Genomic DNA, 25200 nt, shown 5'->3' with positions numbered 1-25200 from the left:
GCTTAATAAACGTTTGTCGCGAGCAAAGGTATTGTTATTTGAGCCGTTTATTTTGAAAGTAGCATAAGTCACTTTGTTTTTAAGTCGATATATTTAAGGGTTTGCGTTTTAACACGTTTCAAAATATGGATGCTAACTTTCGAGAAGATTTATTTGTATTTGTTATCTCAGAATACTGATATTTTTCTCAGTATAAATAATTTCGTATAAACATTAAAAAAACACCACTTTTCATTACAGTAAAGTGATGACTTATGCCGCTTTCAAAATAAACGGCTCATTTATACTTAGAATTGTATTTACACTTACAAATTGTTACTTATACTTAGAACACGTATTTATACTTAGAATTTTACACCAGAACAAAATTCATACCGAATCTTTAAAGCCGAAATGAACAAAAAAGTGTTTCCTGTCAAAGTTAATTGGTGTTTAACCGAGAAGAAATTGCAATTGATTAACATTAAAAACAAATTGATTTTCGATAAAAAAAACAAGGTCGTCGTTATATTTTTAAATGAAACTAGGTAATTTTAACTTCATGGCGTTGGAAGCGACGTCGAGACGAATTCATCGACCTGTTTCATGATAACCTTCAGATGGCCTTCAAGGAAATTGTCATGAATCGATTGCCACAATATCTGAAACAATTTGACGGTACACAACACCGAGGTCTCGCGTGTAAACATAAACAGATGAACGTAAACATTGCAAATGCTCATGTATTCAATTTCAGACTTTAACACATAAAACAAAACAAAAGTTTGTATAAGACCAATGTGCACGTAATTAGTAATTGAATTAAATGTTCGAATGTTCTGCTCTTTGTAATAAATGAGTATTTCTAGTGTTTACGTCCATTTGTTTACGTTTACATGCGAGGCCTCGGCGTTATGTATCGTCAAATTATTTCAAATATTGTGGCAATCGATTCATGGCAATTTTTCCTTCAGTGTCATCTATATATATAAAGGTCAACATGTAACTGGTCGTTGAATTCGTCTCGACGTAATCTACAATACTCTGAAGTTAAAATAACCTAGTTTTATTTAAGGATATAACGATGACCTCGCTTTTTTTTTATCGAAAATCAATTTATTTTTAAAGTTACACAATTGCAGTTTCTTATCGGTTAAGTACTAATTAACTTCGATAGAAAACATATTTTTGTCAGATCATGGGAACAGATTGAAAAATCGTGGGGACTAATTTGTGACTCGCCCCGTATATACATACAGGATGTCCCAAAATTATGGTATTTCTGGGAAACGAGGGTTTCCTGAGGTCATTTGCAGTAATTTTTTCCTTTGCGAAAATGCCATCCGTGACTTCGTTTAGGAGTTATTAACGAAAAACAATGACCAATGAGAGGCACCCTTTGCCTCAGCCGCCTATTGGCTCGGCCGCTCGTTGACTCAGTCGCCCGTTGGCTCGGCCGTCATGCGCCTGCCGAGCTCGCCTCTCATTGGTCACTGTTTCTCGTTAATAACTCGTAAACGAAGCTGCGGAATGCATTTTCGCAAAGGAAAAAGTTACTTCGAATGACCCCAGGAAACCCTCATTTCCCGGAGGTACCATAATTTTGGGGCACCTTGTATATCACGATTTAGGCTTAATATTAAATATTTCAAGAGTAGACAAAGAATTTGTGGAGGATAATCATGAACTTCGGTTGTACAGACATCGAATCTGTTAGTGTTAGAATAAGAAATGCATATCACGAGTTTGTTTACGAATTTCACGAATTTCACGATCAAGAATGTTTATGAGTACTGTCTACTTTGCTTGTAGAGGCTACGATCGTGGACTCTAAACCGAGGGAACCTTATTGCGTGAACATATTACATGAGAATAATAATGCTATAGTATGAATAGAATCTTAGCGTAACCGAGAATTTGGCGAACTTGTAGAACTTGTGTAGTGTTTTTCCTGAGATTTTAACAAGAACTTTTTCAACCACTTTGTTTTCACGCACGTGTAACAGAACGAATAAAAAAATTGGCAGTCGAATCGCGATGACCTTGATAACATAACAATAGCTCCTTGATATCAGTTATGCTGATATAGATACAAATATGATATCAAACAGGATGTTTAGATATTTATCAGACAGTGTTTTTTTCGCAAACGATAAGTACTGGAAAAAATCGTTAGAGAGACTAAAGTTTCTCTACTTTCTATAAGCTATGTAACGGTGTATATGAATTTTTTTATGTCCTTAATATTTTCGAAGAAAGGTAGGCGTCCCTCGGCTTTTTAAATGGGCTCGCGGATATGTTTTTATCCCGCGTGAATAATTTATATGTCAAGCGAATTCATTCATGCGCATGTCCGTGACGTTGAAGAGCATACAAGGTCAGAAATGAAGGAACCATTATTCATATTACGTATTACTATAATTATCAGTGTTTCTTATTGCTATATTTGCATTTCGTGTTCGATGTGATTCTCATTAGATAGAACACATTTTTGTGCTCTGTGTAATACACACGAGGCAATCCCCGTTACTTCAGTTTGAGATCACAATGAACACGAAATGTAAACGTATCAGTAAGAAATTCCGATAAGTATAATAGCACATAATGTGCAAAATGGTTCCTTCGCTCCTCATCTTGCATGGCATTTTAGTACAAATTTGTGCAGAATTACAATTACGTAGCAATTCAATCACGTTGTAATTCGAAATTCAGATCACCGTCCAATTAGATTACAATGTAATAGTTCGAGTAGAATTACAAAATACTAAGTAATTAAATTACATTAATTACGAATTGCGATGTCATTGAATTACATTAATTGTGAATTGCGATGTAAGCGAATTAAAGTTACAAATTACGGTGTAATCGAATTGAAATTACGGATTACGATGTGATAGAATGAAAATTACGAATTAAAAAATAATAAATTAATAGGTAAAATTAAAGAAAATTCAGGGAAGAAACATAAAATGAGCCATTCCAAGAAAAATCCCATTCTCTGTGATCGAGCACGTTAAAATAGAAATACGGTGGTCATTCACGATCGAACCAAAAATTCACTCGAGAGAGTGCCCTTATCGTTCACGATAAGCTCGTCGCACAGCCAGGTCTATTCGACGCGAGTGAAGATTGCGCCGGAAACGCGATGCACGCTGTCAATTGGATCCGGAATATACTGGACAATCGTATTTACCACCGTGGACAAACTCACGGCACCGGTCCCATTCTTCGGCAGGGAGAGAGAGCGTTACCACCGAGGAGAGTTTGACCGCGGGCATTAAATTTTCATCTAATTTGACAAGTTTATTTACAATCCACGGCTCCGCGAGCAAGGCTGCGATGGGAAAACGACGACGCTGCCAATTGAATTCTAATCTTGCTCTCAATGTTCATTCATCAACTACAATGAATTCACCGTTCGTGTCTATTCTTCGCGAAGGAAAATCGCAACGATGACGGTACTCTGCCGATGGCATTCTGATCTTGCGCTGGTAAATTTATCTATCAATCCTAATAAATTCACTGCGAACTCGTACGAAAGGGGTATCCCCCTCAGATTTTAATAGGACTTTATTTAATCGCTTTGTTTTGACATACAAGCGCATAGGAAACATAAATTGTTGATCGCGATGGCTCATTTTATGTCTCCTCTGCGTATTCTCTTCTTTATTTTTACCTATTAATTCATTATCTTGTAATTCGTCATTTTAATTCTGCTACATCGTAATTTGTAACTTTAATTCGATTACACCGTAAGTCGTAATTTTAATTCGAATACGTCGTAATTAGTAATTTTAATTTGGATACGTCTTAATTCGTAATTTTAATTCAATTACACCGTAATTCGTAATTAATGTAACTTAATTACATCGTAATTCATGATTAATGTAACTTAATTACATCGTAATTCGTAACGTTAATTCTATTACACCATAAGTCGTAATTTTAATTCGAATACGTCGTAATTGGTAATCAGTGTAACTTAATTACATCGTAATTTATATTTAATGTAATTTAACTATATCGTAATTCGTAATTTTAATTCGATTACGCCGTAATTCGTAATTTTAATTCGCATACATCGCAATTCATAATTAATGTAATTCAATGACATCGTAATCCGTAATTAATGTAATTTAATTTCGTCGTAATGTAATTTAATTACTTAGTATTTTGTAATTTAATTGGACGGTGATCTGAATTTCGAATTACAACGTGATTGAATTATAACGTCCTTGAATTGCTACGTAATTGTAATTCTGCACAATTCTGTACTAAAAGGCCATGCAAGATTAGGTGCGAAGGAGCCATTTTGCACATTATGTGGTATTATACTTCATGGAATTTCGTATTGAAACGTTTATATTTCGTGTTCCTTGTGATTTCAAACTGAAGTAACAGGAACTGCCACGCGCGAATTACACAAAGCACGAAAATGTGTTCTATCTAATGAATACGGCGAATACAGTGGAATTTCGAACAAAATATGATCCAGACGATATTTTTCGTTCTTTCAAACGTGAAGCTGCTTTACTGACAAATCATTAAATAATTTAAATGTCAGATCAAACGCGACGAATGTGATAAATCATTAAATAGTTTAAAAGTTAGATCAGACGCAACGAACGTAATCTTGTAATCTTCATGATCTAGCGCCAAAAATCGATCGATGATCGAGTCAGATATCATTCTTCTAACGGTGCTTGTCTGTTCGATTTGCATAACCGCGCAATAATGAAAGAGGGGAGAACGCCAATAATTTTCGGAAATTACTTGATTCGTTACGGCAAAATCGATGCATTCTTTCGTTCTGATCGAAGAAAAATGACCGCCGCAGTCACAAGCGTTCTTTTGTGTGCGCAAACATTGCGCCACGCGATTGTTTCATTGCGGGGGCCGTATGTTCCGTTCGTAAAAGCCGATTTTCCGCGGAATTATGAATATCAAATCGCGCGGCATAAATTCTGCCGTTCCATTGAAGGCGGCGGTCGACGTTTCATTTCTCGCGAATCGCGTTTTTGTTTTATGCGAGTTTTGACCGTTTCTTCGCGCTGCGACTACTCATTAGCAAACCTAATTCTGCGACCTCTGAACCGCCGGTTTGCTTCGTTTTACGCAGCACATCAGCCGACCATCGTTGCTTTTCAATTCACATTAGCACGTTTGCATCGCGTTGCCAATGTTTACTATTATTAAAGGATTTGCTATTTTGATATCCGAAAAGTCTGCGGTTTTTCTGTATTCGTGAGATATTAACACTAAATTTACGGAACCCGTGAAAATGGCGGGTCACTAATTTTTTAATTTACGATTATTCAATTCAAATTCAAATTCAAATTCAAATTCAAATTCAAATTCAATTTCATTTTCAATTTCAAATTCAGTATCAATTTCAGGTTAAATTTCAATGCTGGTGTTAATTAAACCATTATTAGTGTTACTACCGAAGGTTATAACACTAGATTTACGGAACCCATGAAAATGGCGGGTCACTGATTTTTTAACTTACGATTATTCATATCGTAAAGATACATTTATGTGTTATTTATTCAATTGTATTGCTTTTTTATTTATTTACGTTTTTTTTATTACTTACGGCGAATGTCTTGTTAAAAATCAGTGTAAATGTTTTATTGTTACTTTCATAAACTAATATAAAACAGCTGTTTTCTGTGTGCTCCGTAAATCTAGTGTTAAATACGATAAGTTCGGTCTTAAGTCATGAATAGATCGTAGATTTGATGCATTCAACCGCTAGCGGTACGATTTTGTTTCACAGCTACGTTGATTAACGCTTGTTTGTCACTAATAAATTCCTACATGAGTTAGGTCATCTGTATTTATCAGGTCATATGTATTTATTGTCATTTATATATTGTATATATTTGTATTTATTATTTATTCCCAACCTTGACTTCGATGTTTAACCCTTCGCACTCGAGTGGCGACTTCGAGACGCCATCAAATATTGCTATATTGCTCACGTTTGAAAATACTTTTTAACATCATCGAATTTGTTTATGTTTAAAAAACTGCGCGAAGTGTAATTGTTGCTTGAATCACAAAATTCAATGTCGTATGCATAGAACGTAGTAAGTTATATCAAAATGGCTTCGAGTGCGAAGGGTTAAATATTGTTCGAAATCTTCACAATAAGCCTGACATGATATTAATTTAACACAAAAATGTTTGTACACCTTTTAAAACGCAATAACGTTTCGAAAACTGAACTAAATGACTTAAATTTTTTTTTAGATGGCAAAGGGACTAGTCTACTAGACAATGGTTAAAAAACTTTTTTTTAAATTTAACTATTACTTGGAGTGAAAAGAAACAATTAAAAACCCTCGTTTTTTTAACTTTTTTATCTGAGCTTATAACGAAAATTTAGAAAATATCTTTTGTAGATTTCAGTAGCTTGTATACGTGCGAAAAATTTGATTGAAATCGGTTAACCCAGAGTCGAACTACAGGCGTTGAAGTATTTTAAAAAACTGCAGATTTCTTACAGTTTTTGGTCAGAATCGTAAGAAAATTGCGATTTTTGCGATCTTTAATTTGTTGTAACTCATAACAACGTGAACCAATTTCGAGATCTACGAAAGACATTTTTTACATTTTTCAACTCATTTAGTTCAGTTGTAAAATAGTTATTGCGTTTTAAAAGGTGTACGAACACTTTTGTGGGCCACTGTAAATAAAATACAAAACAGCGAAAGTTTCAGAAGAATTCAAGAACATTCTACTAAAGCTAATTACTACCTCGGATTTTATGCGTTACGGTAAAAAATGATGAGATAAATATAGAATAGAAAAGATGTGTCACAAGAATTTAAGTATATATTGTCACATTACTTCGAATCCATTAAAACTATTAGAAAAGGGAATACATTTCTGTTTTACTCCAATTCTATACAATTATTTTGCATAAAGATCCACAGTCTACCAATCACACCAAACCTAAAACCATGTCGATCAAAATAACCGGTTTCACTTTAATTTTGTTTCAAAATTGCTGAGATTGCATAGAATCTTTTATATAGAAAATGATTGAATAAACTTGTTCATTCGATCACGCACTATAATAAAAATACCGAAACGTCTAAATAAACACAATTTTGTCCATTCTTACGAAGAAACACTCGTTAATTACTTTTACGGTTCGTTAGATTTAGTGTTAAGACATGAAACGCATTTTCTCGATTTCGTCAACAGGATTTCCGATGGACGCGGAGCAACGGCAAAAATTCATTTTTCGCTCCACAGTCGAAATAAGTTTTTCAAAATATAAATTTGCGTGAACGTTAGCGGTGTATCCGATTACGATGGATGCGTGCGGTAAACAGTCAACAATTTTTTCCGCGCAAATCCGAAACCGCTCTCTCTCTCTCTCTCTCGGATCCTCTGGCCGGCCAAGTATCGGATCGATCGCGAGCAAATATTTTTCCGGTTCCGGGAAAACATTCGAGCCCGGCCGTAATGGAAACACGATGCACGGATCCGCACCGGCGGGATCCAATACCGTTCGATTTAATTACTGGCGGCAATAATTCAAGCATTATCGTCGGGCCAGTGTTTCGGAGTGCGCCGCGCAATCAGTAGATGGCAGCCGTAGTTGGCCGCTCGGGGCCATCCTCGAGACGGCCACCGGTATAGTAATTCCTAACACCGATTCAGAGACCGGTCCTCGCGAGAACGGCGTCGCTTTCATTTTAAAAGATTTGTTCTACATTAACTCTTTGCAGCCGGAGCCATTTTCACTCGAAGTCCAAACTAGTTATATATCCTAGTGCATTTTGTGTACATATGAAATTGGATTTTGTGATAATGTTATAATTATTTTGAAACGTGATGCAACAATTTTGAACGGTGTCTTAGTGTCGCCACTCGACTGCAAAGCGCTAAACCTGTCGAGCACTAAAAGCGATTGACGTCTGTTGTTTCGTAAAAGTGAAAGGACTAAATTCATTTAGAATTTTTCTTTTTCTTTTCGTCATACTTAATACTTTGACTGTTACTGAAACCACTTAAAAAATTGCACAAAATTTGCAAAAAAGGATTTTACTTAACACTAGATTTACGGAGCACACAAAAACAGCTGCTTTATATATTAGTTTATGAAAGTAACAATAAGACGTTTGTCCTGATTTTGAACAAGTGTTATCGTAACATTTGCCGCAAGTGACATGTAAATTGAACAAATGACTCATAAATGTATCTTTACGATATGAATAATCGTGAATTAAAAAATTAGTGTCCCGTCATTTTGACGGGTTCCGTAAATCTAGCGTTAATCGAATTAAAATTGAAAAGTTAAATTACACGATATAAATTACACGTACAAGTTAATTTCTAAATTTGAACAAGTAATTCCGTCATCCACATATGGCAGTCGTAGCGTCGATGCTTAAATTAAGAAGCTTATTTAATTATCTCATACGAAGAAGACTTCATAACTTGAACGATTTTACAAGAAAAAATACGAAATCGGTTAAAATGGCCGGTATGGTAGGTTTTGTGTTAAATTGAAACAGATATTTTTATTAAAAATTAAAAACATAGGTTTAGAGATTTGGCTCCTTGCACTATGATTTCTTTCATAGTTACGTTGATTAGCATTTCTTGGCCCTTAACACTAGATTTACGGAACTTGTTAAAATGACGGGTTATTTATTCAATTTTTATATTACTTACGACAGATGTTACAATATCACTTGCAAAAATACTTTTATAAACAAATATAAAACAGCTGTTTTTTTGTGCTCCGTAAATCTAGTGTTAATGATTTCTGTATGAAACCGTGATTTTTGTTCTTTGTATATCTTTATTTACTTTTATTTCTAGATTCTGGTAACAGAAGAATGAAATTCTGTTCCGATTTAGAGAAAACGAATAACATTCATATTTAGTGGATTATGTATGAAATCTTCATCGTGTATCACGTTTACATAATTTGTTTAATTACCGCTTCATCGGAATCAAATTTATTGAATTCCGCAAAGAAATTTGTATTTTCTTTTCTATTATCATATTAATTGTTATGTCCTTTCATAGAATACGTTTGATAACGTTGCTTTATGGTGCAGTTTTCAAAGCCATAGTTTTTTATGAACACCATAGGAGGGTTAAGTACAAGTATTTGCAATTCTTTAAGAAAAAGGTAATCGATTTTTTTTTTACCATATTTTGATATGCGGTAATGTTAACTTCGTGTTTGTTTAAAACTATGTAGATTTCATCGAAACCTAACTGAATTGCTATAAGTTACTGTAACAAAGCCTCCATTCGCATATATAATGTTCACAGTTTCGTAACAGTTCCGTGCCAGGTGAAGACAGACGTTTTTTCCATTTTCCCGAGATCATCATCGTCGTCATCATCATTATTTTTCGTTGGGCATTGTTCGAACGTCGAGAAGAATTTATGCGGCGATCGTTAATTGATGACGCAGATCGGTGTAATTGGTAATTAGCCGCGGTAGTGGCTGTTCTCAGAGTTTATTTTCCCGATGGCTACTTTGTGGCGACGTCTAGATCGGTTTGATGAAACGATATTACGTACAAGTCTCTTAATTTTCATGCACTATTTTCTACAAAGTTATTATGTCTACGTATCGCAATTAAATACGATTTATATTTTATATTCTGCTACTAGATTTTCCCGGAAATAAGTAACTAAATAAATTTACTTCAACCAGTCCTCTACTCTATTCTTTATCTTTCGGACGAAAATTAATAATATTTCGCCTTTACTTTCATCGCAACAGCTTCTTTAATCGATAACAGAAAGGGCTTAGCCGATTAAGATGGTTAAAATTGCCCTTAGAGGTTTTTTAACGAGTATTATACCGTTCGATAGCTGGCCAAGAAAAACTCATCAGTGCAAAATTTCAACCCTGTAACTTGTCCGTGAGAGTAGTTACAGGGTAAATTAGATTTGCGCGTTTTTCCGACCATTTCTCCACTTCGGTGAATTTTTAAAATTTTGGAAGAAATGCAACTTCTATCGGATATCAAGCCGCATATTATAGAATTTTTTCAGTTTTTTCGGTTGCGAGTTGTGGTTATCAAAAATGGAAAATCAAAAAAGAAAAAATTGGAAAATTGAAAATATCTCGAAAATAAAAATACTAAGTCACCCTGAAATTAATTCTCTGATAAGGTACTATCACAAGCAGTGCGCTCAATTTTTCTGATTTTTCGTACAACTGCAAAATCGTAAAAAAAAAATGAAAATGTTTATCGACGTTTTTGCTGTGAGGAAGAAAGTTACTACTTATTGGATTTACCGCAAATATAGATTAAGTAATTTTAAACATTATTACATTGAAACAAGCAATTTTTTAAACTAGAAAATGCGATTTAAGAGAAAGAAAAGATTATGATGTGCACATTGCAAAATTAATCAATATAATAGGACCTACTTGTGGAATTAAAGAATATCGACATTAGAAGTAAGCGACTAATTACTATATGTATATCGGTTTAAGAGACCATTTCTTTCAATTCAGACACCTAATTAAAAGAGCACTATAATAATTATTTAAAATTGACAATTTAATGTTATATAAATCAACTAATTCTTTTTAGTTTAATTTTTTAATTCAGTTAATAAAATTATTATAGTTTATTCTTTCAATTACAATCGACATAAATCTATGGTAAGCACCAGAAATTTCTGAACGTCGCCCAAAAAATAATCCAGGTCGGTAAGTAATCAAAGATATTTTATTCATTCGTCCTGATGTTGCATCTGTTTTAATACTTAGAGATGGAACTGTTCATGAATGAATTACATCTACAGATGTCACTAATAATCGACTAGATTATTATTGGATTAAATGGGATAATAGCTCGATTATCAACATCTAGAAGACGAAATTGATTTTTGTTTCCAATTGATTTAATTATATATGAATCAAAAGTAATATTATTCAATTCAGAATATTCATATCGCCAATATCATTGATGTCCAATAGATTCTTAAAATACCTAAATATTCATGCATGTTTCAATATCGTCGATTGGCGGAGTGGGTGAAGTGGACATCTACGGAAATTCGCAGACTGCAGATATTTCTGCGAAATAAAAATTGTTTGCGACGGTGAGAGAGACAGCTGTCAGATATGCGTTCAATTTTTCCTTTCATAATTTGAACGAGTTGAAAATCGATAATATTATATACATATAGTATATATTATATATTCTATACAGGGTGTCCCAGGTTTTAATGTTCAAACTTTGTCAGTATATTCTCTGGCACAAAGTAAGAAAAAAATGTTATGTAAACATAGGTCATATAGAGCTTTATTAAGAAGTTATAATAAAAATTCAGAATAGGAATAGTAATCAACTAAAAAAAAAATAAAAAATAAAAAAAGATCTTCGATCGATGTCAATCATGTATTGTCAACAACGGTTATTAATACATTTCGAAATGTATTAATAAACACAGCTTACATAAACACACGGCATGTGCTATATGACCTATGTTTACATAACATTTTTTTCTTACTTTGTGCCATAGATTACACTAACAAAGTTTGAACATTAAAACCTGGGACACCCTGTATAATAAGAGAGAGAGAGAGAGAGAGAGAGAGAGAGAGAGAGAGAGAGAATTAGATTTCATAATAAAAATTAATAAGATTTCCGCGAATAAAATCTATATTATATATTAATATAATATATATATATATATATATATATATATATATATATATATATATATAATAATAATAATAATAATAATAATAATATATATAATGGACAAATTAATCCATTGTTTTAAATCGTTGTCACTGATCTTCGCCATAAATGCATAAAATCCGCGGTCTACTAATAACCGTAGATCGTCCCGAGGTTTTAAGGACCCAGGATCGTCTTCGAAACCCCAATTTATTTACCTCGACGGCGGTCGCTGGCTAACACAATAAAGCCGCCCTAATGAACGCGGCTCGAAGCGAAACGGAAAAGTTGCGAAGTGTCGAGAGCGCTCTTAGAAAATTCTGGACAAATCGTTCCGTTGGCTCGGCAGTTCCGCCGTGAGATCGTCGTTTCCTAGGGGCTGTTTTCGGCTTGGATCGGGAGGTTGGGGCTCGCCGGTGGAGCAAATCGGTCGGGCCGATCGATTCCCCGGCAACTGCGCCCCGAGCGTGGCCCCAGGAAGCACGGGCCGAGCGCGCTTCCGATAATTTAATCAAGAAAGTTCGGTCGGGGCTCGCGTGTCAGTCCCGCGAGCCGTCCGAGTTATCTCGATTCCGCCGAAAGAACTCGTCTCTCCTCCGCGGACCGGAGCCCGGGGGCCACCATGGCGAGCCATCGTCTTTCCCTAATTCCAGCCCCGTGTTGTTCGTTACCAGCGAGCAAAGCCAAGCAGTCGTTGCCTCCCTTTCCCAGCTGCCAACTTTTCTTTCCACCGCGTCGCCTTTCCTTCCGCCGCCATCTTACTTCTCCGGTTGCTCCCAAGTCGCTCGTAAAAGGATCCGATCGCCTCTCGATCTACTTCACGGAACTCGCAACTGTGGGACCGCGTTTAATTCCCGGCGACGCGGGACCCATTGTGATCCGAAATGGAATGTCGGATCGGAACGTTTCCAGGCTCCACGATCGAAACTTCGTGGCGATCCTTCGCGGAGGACCTGCTCTGCTCTTCGATTATTATACCGTTGCCATTAGCGGATTGAACATTTTGTAAATCTGTCTAGATCGGAGTTGGGCTATACGTTTTAAATAGTGGCTAACGAATCAAATTTTATTCGACACCGTTCAATAAATATACTGTCAAATCGAACTTTATCTGGATCAAAATATTCGGCCGAATAAGATTTTATTCGAACTAAAAACTCATTCGTATAAGATTTTATTCGAATAAATATTCAGCCGAATAAGATTTCATTCGAATAAGAATTTATTGGAATATGAATTGATGCGAATAAGAATAAACTCAAATTCGTACAGGAATTCATTTGAATAAAAATGGTTAAAAGTAAAGTGTTTTTTCATAGTTTATCGATTTATTTATTTCATGTTTCTTTTCTCAAATCTTGCCATCGGAAAGTTTGTTACTTTTGGGTGGACTGATCATTGCGTACAATTATCGGCAATTTTATAATTCTATAAGTAGTTGAAATTGAATATATTATAAATATATTCTTATAAAATTACGTAAAAATAGAAACAGTCAACAAACAGTCAACTTTTCCAAATAAGGAATTATTGAAATAAATAGATAGGATAATTTATGACGAATAACGAATAATTATTATCCGAGTAAAATATTCGACCAAAAAGGATTAATTCGGATAATTGTTTTTAGACTCCGGATCTTAATGCAAAACAAAAATGTTCTGAGATAACAGTAACGAAAATAATAAGAGATAACAGTAACGACAAAAATAAATTTAATCTTTCAATCATTTTGATATTAATATCTGTAGTATATATAAATTTTATCTCTTAATAATGTCTCGCAATTCGGAAATGGGGGGTTCCTGAGGTCATTTGAAGTAACTTTTTCCTTAGCGAAAATGCAATCCACGGTTTTGTTTACGAGTTATTAATGAAAAACAGTGACCAACGAGAGGCGAGCTCGGGAGACACGAGGCGGCCGAGCCAATGAGCGGAACTGGGCTTCGGCCGCTCGTTGACTCGGCCTTTCATTGGCTCGGTCGCTCGTTAGTTCAGCTGCCTTGCGGCAGCCGAGCTCACCTTTTTGGTCAGTGTTTTTCGTTAATAACTCGCAAACAAAGCTAAGGAGGAAGTTGCTTCAAATGACTTCAGGAACCTCTCATTTCCAGATTGCGAGACATTTTTGGGACACCCCGTATTATCAAATTCTTCTTATGTGTCTTCGTAATCCTATATTTCCTTTACTCGTTTCTTCCATGACTGCGTAAAATCTGCAGTTCAATTATCTCAGGTAAATATTTATTCGAAACATTTCGAGAGAATAATGCTTAACTCTGGTCTAGATTGCTCTTGAAAATCTTTTATATTTCATTAATCCACTAAACCCATCAAGCCGGTTAAAATGACCGGTTCCACTTTTCTTTTTTTTAAATTGTTGAAATTATAAAGAGTCTTTCGTGGGAAATAAAGGGACAGACGTTTTGTTTCAAGCATACATTATGTTTAAAATGGCGAGAATAAATTCACTATTGTTATTTCTGTAAAAGAAACGCGTATTATTCACTCTTGGAGCTCGGTAAGTTTAACGTTATGACATATTTCTACAGGATGTTAAAAAAAAGTGTTTTTCTTGACTCTCTCTCTCTCTCTCTCTTTAAGGGTTTATAGTATCAGCGAGAGCAGTAAAGAAAGGTTCAATCAACATAGATTTAAAAGCAATCCTTTCAAGAGAAAATCGATTTTCAGTGTCCAAGAATATTCGATAACGTGGGCGAGCTTCCCTGCGACGCATTGAATGTTAATAAAGAAATTGATTCAGAAGTATGTTCAAGGTTGACAACGCAAGATTATTAGACTAGCATCAACAAGGATTCTTTGATAAATGCAAATATGTTGCGAGGGCGTCCCCGTAATTGCCGCGGTATAATTAAATGTGACACCGAACTATAAATACAACTATAATCGTTATCACCGAGGAGGGTGTCCTGTCACGATTTTTGTCTGTAAAGATCGTCAACCGACTCTCTCATGTTCCTGTTACAGCGTCGTTACCCAAAACGTGGGTTCAGTTACTGTGCACAATAAATAAACTACCGTAATTGGAACTAGAAACAAAAATTTTAATAAATAATTACTGTTTTATTTTCCCGTAATATATTTTACCAATACAATTGACATTGTCATATCTTACCTAGAACGATGTATTTGACTGAATAGTGATCTTCATTCGTTCGGTATTTTCTTCAGCTTTTTCATAAGCTTTACAGAGAATTTCGCGAATTCGGTAGCAAAAATATGAAATTATCTTTGTGTGAGATATTTTAAGAACCTCCGTCTCTTACGAGTTTAATTTTAACAAATAAGTAATTAATATAGAATACGTCTTATTCGGTATATATAATAAATAAAATGAATATATCAAATATATATAACTAAAATAAATAAATATATATAATATAAATACATATATAAAAATAAAATAAATAAATATAATATAATATAAATGAGATAAATATACAATATAAAATAAATATAATGTCGCTTAAAGTTCTGATCACCGATGCTTTGTATCATCAGTGTCTCAAATGGTATAATTCTTGTTGAGTCTGTCAAATTTGTTTACACGATGCCTTTGCCAATAAACATGTAAAGCCTGTATGCTACAGTTCAGCCAACCCTCCGTCTACCGTGTCGGCGAGCAAGAGCGGGGAGGATCGCGATTACCGTATTAGTAGAATATAAGTGTGAGTCAGAAATGACTCCGGCACAGGTTACCGCGTTTCAGTAGCCATAGGATGAACGCATTGATTTAAATTAGTCGAAATTGTGACTCGAAGCGTTTTTCCTTGTAGTGGCAGATCGGTGCTTGAAAATAAACCAAATGGGATGAACCCTAGGGCATGATAGAAACGCGTGCTCGCACGGACGGCCGAGTAGAAGCTCGTCGATAACGATAACAAGATTTAGACAGCGTGAAAAATATTTGCCGATCCGATGAGAAACCAGTTAATTTTCCGTCGACGGCGGTCGCTGGTATTGATCACGATACGTTTCGACGGGCGTACGTGACCGCGTATCGATACATCGACTGCGCAGAATATGGAACGAGGGGTGGCTGGTCTATAGACGTCGGCCTCTAGTTCCTCGAATTGTGTCACAGAGGACACAGACACCGGCGCGGGCACAGGGAAGACACGCACGCACACTCTCGTCGGACCGACGTCATTTCGCCCGAAGGTGACGGTCACCGTTTCCAATTTTCATTCTCCACCCCCCCCCCCCCCCCTCCTCCTACGCCCCTGTAACGGATCCGAAATGACGCGTGTCGCGGAGACCAAGCCGAAACAAACACGCTGGATGAACGAACGCGTCGCCCGCGAAAAACGACGCGACCGAGGACGCCAGCTGTGTAAGGAGGGAGGGGAGAGTGACAGACAGCTCGACGCGTCGTTTACCACGGAATAATTATCCGATGGCCCAGTTTCGGGAGCCCATGTATCTAGGCGAGTTCCTCTGTATCCGATTCCGGGGCGACGTCTTCCATGAACTGTGCCGGAAATCGCTGGGAACATGATCCTAGCACCCAACACCCCCGTCACAGTTTCGAGCATAAAGGACTCTCGACTGCGACACTTAACGAACAAAATTACTTAGTCGTTTTTACGACTAAGTACGTACGACTGCGCCGTACACTCGGCATTATTATACGCTGTGGCTGGCTGTCGTTTATCATTACGAAGGTAATCGTAAAGAAAGAAATTCGATATTGATAGTGAATATTAAATTTCATTTAACGTGTTTAATATAATAAGTTGACGCAACAGCGAAGATGTCCACGAAATGTAGAGGGCGCATATTTACGCTTTTTGTACATGTTGGTAGACTTATGATGGCGTATACAGGTTCTCCAGGTCATTCGAAGTAACTTTTCCCTTAGCGAAAATGTAATCCACGGCTTCGTTTACGAGCTATTAACGAAAAACAATGACCAATGAGCGGCGAGATTAGCTGGCGCGAGGCGGCTGAGCCAATAGGCGGCCGAGTCAACAAGCGGCCGAGCCAATGAGCGGCCGAAGCCCAGTTCCGCTCATTGGCTCGACCGGTTAGCGGTAGGCGAGCTCGTCTCTCATTGGTCACTGTTTTTCGTTAATAGCTCGTAAACGAAGCCGCGGATTACATTTTCGCAAAGGAAAAAGTTACTTCGAATGACCTCAGGAACCTCTCATTTCCCACTTGTACAATAATTTTGGGACACTCTGTATATGCCTTTCGTAGTCAGAAGATCAACAGAGTCATTAAATATACGATAGCTTTCAATTTTTCAAATTTATTAAATCGTGTATCGATAGACTTATTAAACTATATATCGTATGGTTTTCTTAATAATTTTAATGAACTTGCCTCATGATTTATTTTCAACGAAACGTTCGTCCGCGGGCGAGTTAATTTAGCGCAACTCTGTTTTTATTTAATATATTTACATATACAGTTTTATACAACCATCTCGAGAACAATTATTTTGCGTACGTAACGAACAGATATCAGAAAATCAAGAACGCTGCAACAAAAGAAAGTATCGACTTTGTGCAAGTTGAAACAATAGACACACTTGTCTCTTGAATATGACTGGAAAGTTTCAAGCAAATCCGACGGATGATTCATAAAGATAGCGCACAAAGGAGATTCACAAAGATAGCGCATAAAGGAGATTATAAAGGATATTATTATACAAAGGAATGAAGTACCATTTTTACGATACCATCGACCGTATTGTATCCTATAATTTTATCATTTTATTTGAACGGCTATGGAGGGAGCTTTCTCATGCGAAGTATATCATTTGCACGAATAAATATAATAATTAGACCGCATTCGGTTGCGGAAGTCCTTCGTGTTCGAGGTAACCGCAACGCCCCGTCCCTTTCATTCCAGCTCTTCGTTAGAGATCCAGAAACGTCGAAATACCTTACGGACAGCGGCTAGGTGTGTGCATGTTCACTTAAATGTGACCGTGGAATCGATACGCGCACTTGGAGGAATTGTGTCCGCCGGTATCCGATGAACATGCTCGGATTCGGTGCATGATGCATGCGCACGGCCGTCTTCGCACACAATGGCTAGGATGGTCCCTTTGTTTTCGCTTGGCCCAGGAGCTACACGGACCGATGTATCCGTCGCGTCGTTGTTCGCCGCTGTGCGTGGCCTTGATCGTCGCCAGCCCACGAATCTAGGCCTTGTTCCTCATTCGGCATGCGACTCGCGAACAATGAGCTACCCCTATATCGGTGATCGATCGGCGTTTGGTCGCTTGTGAACTTTTTTTCGTTCTTCGAACGGTGTCTCTTTAACCACTTCGTAATTTTCCTCGAAATCCGTCTTGTTCTCTCTCTCTCTCTCACCCTTTTTCTCTCCCTCTCTCTCTTTGTTGTCTCTCTTTCACTCTCTCGCTCTCTCTTGCTCTCTCGCTCTCTCTCGTCTTTCTCTCGTCTCTCTCTCGCTTTTTCTCATCTCTCTCTCTCTCTCTCTCTCTCTCTCTCTCTCGTCTCTCTCGTTCATATCTCTCTCTCGTCTCTTTCGCCCTCTCTCGCCTCTCGTTCGCTCTCTCTTGCTCTCTCTTTCACTCTCTCTCGTTCTCTCTTGTCTCTCTCGCTCTCGCTCTCTCTTTCGCTTTATCACTCCCTCTCTTGCTCTCTCGTCTCTCTCTCTCTCTCTCTCTCTCTCTATCGCTTCCTTTCTCTTTCTCGTCTCTCTCTCTCTCTCTCTCTCTCTCTCTCATATTCTCTCCCTCGCTCATTGTTAGTCGCGCTGATCTTTTTAATCGGTCGTTTCTTCGAAGGTAAGTTAGACAAGTACGAAATGATTAACCCTTTGCTACACCATCCTCTTCACAGTTACAATGATTAAAAGTTTGTTGATTGGACTTTAATTAGAAAAAGATTTTATTTCGGCTTGAAAGAAAGGAGTAATATTCACACACATATACTGAACAGGTTATTAGTAAATACTTCCATTACGTGTCAGACTTGACAATGTATTGTAACGGGTTAACAAAATCTATCAGAGTCAATGATATAGAAAAGTATGGAAGCTCTTCTTTGGAAGAGAATTATTCACTTTAGAACGTACAAAAATTTCTCGCTTAAAAAGATTTTTATTAAAAAAATTTTAATTTCTCGGTTAAAGAAGTACAAACAACTTAGATATTTTTTTTATACAATGAAACACGTAGAAATAAGTAAAGTAAAATAGCGTACAAAATATTCGATTTGTCATCCAAGAATTTCAAGTGTTTACATGTTAATTCTCCTTCGGAGTGCTCGACGTCAGAATTCTAAGGACTCCGAAGATGATGCAACACAATTTTTGCGACTACATATGTAACTTATCGTCAGCAAAGACATCCTCTGGAATACAAGGGTCGAGATTTCCAAGTTCCATGGGGATTCGATGGGACGCAACTCGAAGGGTCTTATGAATACAAAGGGTTCTTGTAGGATTGTAGATCCAGGGACGGCTGAGAGCTATAATCCCAAGTGTCCTTGGAATTCGAAGGGCCGCAATCCCGAGGATCATGGGAATCTAATGGTCGCCGTTTTGGGGGACTTCGAGATGCGCGAACCCGAAGTTTTATGGGCTTTAGGAATGTAAAGGGCTAGGTTTCCAAATGGTCTTATAAGATTATGATTGGAACCTGACATGATAGCAAGTGTCCCTCTGTCTAGTCGGTGGACCCGGACGTATTGCCAATAATTAAAACACACCACCGAAAATAACGAGCCTTTTCATTGCATCGATACGCTAATTAGTTGGCAGTTTTATCGATTTGTCATTAGTAGCCGCGACTTCTCTGACCCGTATAAATTGACCTATTAAATTACGGCGCGGCACCCGATCGTTGAACGGATAGTTATAACGAGCGAGCGAAGGAAAGCGAGAGGAAGAGGTGGAAAAGGAGGGAGAAGGTGGGAAAAGAGAGGAAAAGAGTGGAGACTAAAGCTAGACAATGAGTCATTGTTTACCGCGCAACAAGCTGAATAGAGGTAATTTTCAGCAAAAAATGAACTTCTCGAGCTTAATTTTTGGAAAAAATGTTTCTTCCTATGAATCATAATCGCTTGAGACTTCGATAACCGAAATATTGCTATCATCAGATAACTCTGTAATTAAATATAACGTTATAAAGTCGAAATTTTGAGATCGAAGTTTTAAACATTTCATTTGTTACACGGTTTGGACCGTTAAAATATTAGTTTGTTCTATAGCTTGATTAATTATGGTGTGAGCATATCTTAATTCTAATTAACAAGATGATTACAATTTACATTTGAAGAAGGATTAAAAAAAAAAGAAAACGCTAGAATATGTTACACATCAGATTTGTTTAATATGATAATCTACAATATCACGAGAACGATCGGACAAATTTTAGTTGGAAATATCCGGGCTACCGAATTTTACACGGATTTTAATAAACTGCGTCGCGGCATTTTTCAACGTGAGTTCGACCCGAAGCTGAAGCCACTCGAGTTGGAGAGTTTTAAAAAGAAACTATAAAGTGTTTAATCATCAGATTCTTTTTCTATGCCAGTTGAAACAATTGCCGAGTGGTGGCTATCAAGTTTGCGTGTGCAACCTTTTGCAACCTTTGAGCGTAGAATAATTTTAACAAATAGATGCCGACAGTATTTTCGACGTCTTGCTAACGCGGTAAACGCGCTCGTCGCTGAAAACCACGTTTTTTCAGACGTTTCCGATGATCTGGGAAAAAAATGTCTCCAACAAAAATTGATCATTATTCGCATTTCTATAAATCCAAATACAGAAACTTGCGAAAAAATATTTTTTTCCCATAAACAATGTTGGTTACCACGATTTCGTAAACGCTAGCGGACATTTATAATTTGATAATATACAGGGTGGGGCATTTTAAACAGGTCACCTGAATCACTCGCTTGTTTTTGAAGGTAGGAGAAAATGCATTAGACCAAACTTACTTGGTATCGGGGGGCTCATATATATATATATATAATCTGGTATTACCAATTTTTCTGTAGGTGGAGGCGTCAAGGAGATATGAAGGTCAATTCTGTTTTTTTAAATGGAACAGTAAGTTTTTTTACTTACATTCTGATAGAGTGTTTCGAGACGAATACAATGGACTATTATGAAGGTCATTCAAGGTCACCCAAAGTGACACAGAAAAGCAAAGCTAAAATACAGTAAAATGGCAAATAATCACGCAAATTTGTTTATAAATCTAATGAAAAAATAATGTCATCTATTTACTTGTGTGCAATTTTTATCGTCATAATGTAAAAGCTAAGATCAAGTCCAATGCAACGACCACAACGCTATGACCATACGACATTTAGTACGAAAAGTCCAGAAATATTTATGACATTTCTAATCCTTGGCTAAAATGTATAAATCTCTGAATTTTTCTTCAAATTATTTTCTGAAACAGTTAATTTAAAATTACCAATAATGTTTGAGGATACAGATAAGCGTACAATTGGATTGAATGTTTGTTTATCTTTTGTGACCCGTGTCACGTAATACACACACGTGATCCACAAGTATTCGAAAAGTACTCTGAGACAATTTATTTTCTCTTACAGTTGACTTTGGGTGACCTTGAATGACCTTCATAATAGTTCATTGTATTCGCCTCGGAACACTCTATCAGAATGTAAGTAAAAAAACATACTGTTCCATTTAAAAAAACAGAATTGACCTTCATATCTCCTTGACGCCTCCACCTACAGAAAAATTGGTAATACCAGATTATATGTGCCCCCCGATACCAAGTAAGTATGGTCTAACGCATTTTCTCCTATCTTCAAAAACAAGCGAGTTATTCAGGTGACCTGTTTAAAATGCCCCACCCTGTATAAGTCGATGTCAAGACGAATTCAACGACCTACTGTACGATAACATTAAAGCTTGATACAACGACAACAATAACGTAAGCCGCAGGAAGCGAATTCCCAGACCGTCGTACACCGACGAGGAGATGGCCGGTTCGCGGCCGGTTCGCGAGAGTCGCATCCCCTTTATTCGCTAATAAATGCGATTAATATTCAGCTTTCGCCGGCGAGTCGACAAGTTCGCGGCGGATTATTATATCCGTGGAACGCGTCACTGCCATTTTGCTCGGCCATTATACGTGCACCGTGCCCGTCGAAATAATTTCGTTGCGCCGAGAAATTTCCACGCGGATCTTTAAAGGAGCTTCTTTCCAGCCGCGTGGAACGATGGTTTATGCGAAGTTCCTCAAGCAAAGTAATTTCCTGACAGCTTCGCTTAAAGCGCGCCGCGATTCGCGGCCCGTTAATTGCTCGGGGAACAAAAAGGGACAGGCGATTTTCGCAGTCCTCTCTGATATTCCATTCCTCCGTCATCCTGCCGGCGCGCCGCGCCTCTGCCACGGCCCGACCGCGGCCCGACGGCGGCTCACGGTTTCATTTTCTCGTCCGCAAACATTCGGCGTTAATTGCCCCGTTTCTTGCGCGGATCTGAACAGCCTTAAATAGATCGCGCCACTTACGGGCTCGCCGATGAAACCGGTGTCGAATTAATTTTTTCCTTGACACCCGTGCGCGATCGCGTCGCGCCGCCGGCACAATAGTCGCAATCAGCGTCCTTCCCGGCCCTTCTGCAGAATGCAAGCAATGCTCGGAGCTTGCAAACGTAAATCCGGATCGGAAGAAATTTTCTTCTTCTCGATAAGTATGCTTCCAGCGGATTAAGCATCTTACGATTTCTCGAAGACTTTTATAGATATCCGTGAAGTATGTTTCTCTTCGCTACCATCGAATCCGTCATTCCAAGGTCCTCCGCATCCGTTCCGTGTTTCTCGGTTTCTCGGAGAATCTGTACATTACTTTTTCTTGTTCTATTCGTCGCAGCTTTATTTTTTCTATGCTCTCTACATTACCATAAACGCGTGTATACGATCTTCGTTGTGCCGACCATTCAACGTCCTGCGAGTCACAGTCAAAATCATGCGCCACGGACGAAGATGTACTATGGCAGAGAAAGTTTGGAGATGCTAATTTTATTCGTAATATCTGGATTTTATGCGTCCACGACAAAGATGAGTAAGCGAAACACAAAACTGTGACGACATCGGATCAAGTTGTGAATACGATTATATTATTTGTGATTTGTTCAAGTTATTAAGACATTATCTACCGGCGATGACCTTATAATTTTCTGAATTCTATAATTTACGGTTAGAAACTGTAAGTAGTAACTATTTCAATCGTATATCGGGGCAAGTCGAGCTCGGTAACATTGTTTAATAATTTCGTTTGGGACCTTCGTGTAGAGAAAGATTACTTTAAAGAGCATTAATATTTTTAAAGATTTTTGAATAAAATATTTCATTTTTTTTTAAATATTTAATATTTAATATTTTTATAATAATAATTTTAATATATGTGCACGCATATTGATCGAATTTTCTATTATTGTCGTTCAAATAAGAAAATATATTTAAAAATATTAAATATATAAATATATAAATATTAAATATTTAATTCAAAATAATAATTCTGAAACTTTATCTATCTGAAGTTTATTAATAGAATTTTCAATTATTATGCTATGTTAAAAGAAATTTGTATGATAATGATAATTTTACTATACTACTATACTATACATGATAATTCTAAACGAAATTATTAGTATCATTAAACACTATATTCAGCAATTTTTAGCTGCGATGAAAATTCTCAACACTTTAAAAGTATGCTATATATAATTTTATATATAGAATTATATATAATAGAATTTTTCAATTATTATGCTATGTTAAAATTCTTATTTATATAATATATATATATATAATGTTACGAGCCGAGGGCCAGGCAGTTTGGGTGGCCGGAGGTTGCATGCAATTGGAATTTTTGGATGAGGTGCGTAGACCAGCCGATGTTTATTTCGACACGGGTGGCTACCTTTTAGGTTAGGATGAGGTGCGTAGACCAACCGATGTTTATTTCGACACGGGTGGCTACCTTCAAGGAAGTTAGGATAAGGTGTTTGGAGAAATTGGTGTTAGGGTGCCTCGTAACTTTGTTAGAAAAAGAAATAAAGCTATACCTCGAACGGTTAAGATATATCTTAGTGGGTTTTACCAACTACTGGTTCGAAACAGGAGATGGAAATGATTGAACTAGAAACCAAAGAGAACTGGTAAAAACTAATTTATTACGCGTTGAGTTTTAATAATTGTAAGTGAGTGTTCGCGGACTCTAACGCGCTCTGTTTTTCGCACTGAACCGGCGATGGCTTCTGACTTTAGGTTGTTACCTCGTAGATTGGTCGAAAGAGAATTGAACTCGATCTCACTAACGTTTACGCCGCGACGAATGTCTCGAAACTAGCCCAATTCCCGGTCGCGTTTGAGCCCTTTATATACTGAGATTTTTGTGGAAAAATGATAGTGGGGGTGTTCCTATGTGGTCCGGTTCCAGGAAGGAATATAAAAAATACGTGGGAAGATTTTCCGTACGTTACAATAATAATATATAATATATATAATATATATAATATATATAATAATATGTAATAATAATATATAATAATAATATTATTATGTTATGTTAGAATTCTTAACACTTTATAAATAAATATATATATATATATATAAGAATTTTAACATAGCATAATAATTGAAAATTCGATTAATAGACTTCAGATAGCTAAAGTTTCAAAAATCAAATTTTCATTTAACTTTAGTTGCTCTCGATTTGCTTTAAGCATTTTTTCAGTTTGCACAGAGATCTGCGGTCTGGTTATATAAAAATTGTACGCGATACAATACACACGTGACTCACAGTACCGGTGTTCCACTTGCATCGAGCGCATCAATCGCTCGGGCTAGGGGAACAGCGCGCTGATGCAACGGGCGTTCGATGCGTCGTCACATTTTCTCGCTACGATTTTTGTTCATAGAGTGAAAGAGAAAGCGGTAACACGGCCATCACCTATATAACGGTCGTTGACCCCCGGGCCCCTGAACGACCCTGACTCCGCAAATGGCCGACTAGAGATTCGGACCAGCCTCATAAATTATCCGCTGCTCGACTTTCTGCCTTCAATTTCTTTCTCTGTCTGTTCGCTCATTCCGCTCTTTCTTTATCTCTTCCCTGTCTTTTATCGCTCGATCTGCATACGTTTCTACTGGAACCGCTGTCCGCGCAAAAAGGTAGGCTTCATGGCGTTTGATATATTTTTTTCTGCCTCGAACTGGGGTCTTGGACCTTGGGGCAAACGTAAATCAAAGCGAGTTAGAGCCTCGACGCCGAGAACGTTGCACAGTGGATTAGATCGCGAAAACTGGGCAAAAGGCGATTTGAAAAATTTTCGCCAACATTTTTGCTCTTTGAAATCGTTGAATATATATATATATATATATATAATTATATATATATTATTATATTATTATATATTATTATTATATTATATATATTACTATATATTATTATTATTATTATTATTATTATTATTATTATTATTATTATTATTATTTATTGTTTAATTCCTGCGCAAGGCCTAGGAATGGACTTGGTTTACAATTTCCAAA

The 25200-nt window shown here is 36.9% G+C and overlaps 1 protein-coding gene across 5 annotated transcripts in view; it reads left to right on the top strand.

Moving 5' to 3' along the window:
• Positions 1-25200, top strand: part of mtd (TLD domain-containing protein mustard) — a 424160-nt gene that overhangs the window by 96677 nt on the left and 302283 nt on the right. The gene's annotated exons all lie outside the window — the stretch shown is intronic.

This window comes from Megalopta genalis, unplaced genomic scaffold (assembly GCF_051020955.1).
Source record: "Megalopta genalis isolate 19385.01 unplaced genomic scaffold, iyMegGena1_principal scaffold0050, whole genome shotgun sequence".
Taxonomy (NCBI): domain Eukaryota; kingdom Metazoa; phylum Arthropoda; class Insecta; order Hymenoptera; family Halictidae; genus Megalopta; species Megalopta genalis.
This window is presented reverse-complemented; position numbering and strand designations above follow the sequence as displayed.